Below are 3,079 nucleotides of genomic sequence, written 5' to 3' on the forward strand. Positions count from 1 at the left end.
ATTATCATTGCCTATCCGCTCGAAGCCTTAACGTAAAGGACTGGGGAAGTCCATCAATACTGATCGTAGACAATTGACATTAAGTGGGAAGAGTAGACTTCAAGTGTTGGACTTACGTGAGTTGGTCGGGTCAAGGGCCTGGGGCAGTCGCTACAGAGTAGGCTTGAAACCGAGCGGGAACATGGCGGGTAGTAGCCTTTAACAGTGCTGGTCTACCCCGATTTTCTATTGTGATGTGTGTGCAAGTGGTTGATTTTGTACTGGAGTGTGTGCAAGTTGTTCACTTGTAGTGTAGTGTGTGCAACTGATTTATTTGTAATTGTTTAGAGAATTTGTATAGAGAAAAATATTTTTTTTCCCTCTAAAATATTGAAGGGGAAAAAAATAGAGCATATGGTATCTTAGTCACCTGTATAAATAGAGGGTTCTAAAAAAATTTGGAGCCAAAGTTTGAATTTTTTGGAATTGTATAAGTTGAAAAAATTTGGAGCCAAAGTTTGAAAATTTTCGGAATGGTCCCCTGTACGTATATGAAAGTGAATCTCCAAAAAAAAAAAAATTTGGAGGCAAAAGTTTGAAATAAAGGTGGCAGTGGAAAGTTCCCTCTCTTTTTCTTTATCGTTATGCGTGTAATATAAAGTTATATGGGACCACACTCAAATGGTTAAAACCTTTGAATAGTGGTCCCAACTTTCACTCTCTAGCCTCCTTGGTTGGTGTGCACTTTCTCTATATTCCACTTAAAAAGAAACGGAGGAAGTATAACCCAAGCTTATGATAAGTTTGATCATATCAATATGATGAAGGAATACTTGTCAAACTTCAAATGCAAAGTTGAGGTTAAAATTTTCTTTTTATGATTTTTTTGGTTACAAAAATTCACTCCACATTAATCGTATACAGTTTCGTTCATCCATTATAAGCCACTTTTTCACGTTATCGTAACTAGGATTGTGCAAAGACTAGGGTCGGACCGAAATCTAGACTGGACCTGACTAGGCCGGATTGAAGATTCCGGTCCTCAATCCACATAAAATCCCGATTTCGGATTTTCGGTCTGGTTCGGTACAAACCCGAAATATTCCGTTCCAGACAGGTGGATCGGAATTTATATTTTTTTGAATAAAAAAATTTATATGTTAAAAGAAACTTTAAAAGGTAAAAATTTATAAAGTTAAAAACCTATTATTTATTATTTTTAAGATTATTGTTATCAAAATTATTAAATGTTAATGCAGCTAAATTATAAATATATTTAAATCAAATATATATATAAAATAAAGATTCCGATCCAACGGGTCCAAAATCGGTCCGGACTTGAAAAATTTCGGTCCGATCCAAAAGAAATCCCATATTTCAGTATACCGGTCCTGGACCGGTGCACACCCTTAATCGTAACTGATACTGTGAACATGACCGCTTCCGCAATTTTATTCCCCGAATTTAGCAGAATATACTTTTTTAGCTTCCACGGTTTATTTTCATATACCACCGACAAATGTTTTTACCATATACCCTTCCATGTTTCAGAATTCACCATGTACGCATCAATTCTTAACAAATCCACTTGATACCTTTATAGCTTGTTTGGTAGAAAGGATTTGGAAGGAACTTTGTTACTTTTCAAATTTTGGTTCATTAAAAAAATTTGAAGTGAAAAGAAATGGAAGGAATTGAAAGCAAAGACTCTTTAATGAAAAATTCACTTTTCTTTCCTTAGGAGGAAAGAGAAATTTATACCAAACATGAAAACTTAAGGTTTTTATCCTTTTTCTTCCATTCTTTTCCTTTTTCGTCTGTTCCTTTGGTCTACTAAAAATGAACCAAACATAATATTAATAACTAACGATCGTTAATTTCATTAGTCACTAACCCCTAATTAACCCTCTAAAGTGTAACACTTGATTATCCCGATTTTAATCTCTCTCGCTCCTCCTCTGTCCTCTAACCTAATTAACCCATTTCCCCCCTCTCTCTCCACCATCAACACCTCCAAAAAAAACTCACTCCACCACATACCTTTTTCAGCTTTCTTCCTCATTGTCTCTCTCTCTTTCACCGTCTACACAACCAAAGAAAACCCCACTCTTATCTCCTCTCACCATCACCATCTCCTCCCTCCTCTCTCTCTCTCTCACCATCACCTCTTCTGCCAAAGTTCGTCAATGTCTTACTTCAAGGAGCGTCGGAGTTCGAGGAGTAGATAGAATGTGGTGGTGTTAATGGAGGCATTGTGGGAAGGAAGGGTTTGGATTTTGGGAAACCCATTTTGGCTTGGCAACAACTTTTTTTAGTACTTCGCTTCTTTTTTCAGTGGTGAAATTTTCTGGCATATTTTGTATAGTGGGTTTTGTTTGTTTAATTGAAAACAATGGCGTTTCAAGAGGAGTGGTGGTGGAGGGAGTCATAGAGGGTGGCGCAACTATCACGGAGGTGGTATTGTAGTAGTGGGTTAATTGGATTAATTGGTGATGGTGTTAATAGTGGAAGAGTAAGAGGGAAGTGGACTAAGGTATGTTCTCTCCAACTTATTTTCAGTTCAGTTCAGTTACAATCAATTCAATTCAGTCTTTAATTATCAGATAATAAAACAATGATAATTATTATTATTATCATTATTATCATTAGTACTATTACTATAATAAATATTAATATCATGATTACAATTATTATTATTATTATTATTATTATTATTATTATTATTATTATTATTATTGTTATTATTATTATTATTATTATTATTATTATTATTATTATTATTATTATTATTATTATTGTTGTTGTTGTTGTTGTTGTTGTTGTTGTTATTATTATTACTGCTATTACTATTGTTATTAAAAAATAACGTGTGTCTATTTATATATTTTGGTGTTAGAAAAAAAGCCTAAAACTTATTGGATTGGGATTATTTTTCCGAGTTCAAAATCAAAACTAAAATAAAGTGTAAAGACGATAATTATAGAAAAATTAAAATCTAGCACAATCAAAACAGCCGATCAACGACAAAGAAAAAAGATTTTTTAAAAAAGGAAAGATTTTGAACTCTTTGAAAAATTACAGTAAAAAAACATGGAAAATA

This window comes from Beta vulgaris, chromosome 3 (genome assembly GCF_026745355.1).
Source record: "Beta vulgaris subsp. vulgaris cultivar EL10 chromosome 3, EL10.2, whole genome shotgun sequence".
NCBI lineage: Eukaryota > Viridiplantae > Streptophyta > Magnoliopsida > Caryophyllales > Amaranthaceae > Beta > Beta vulgaris.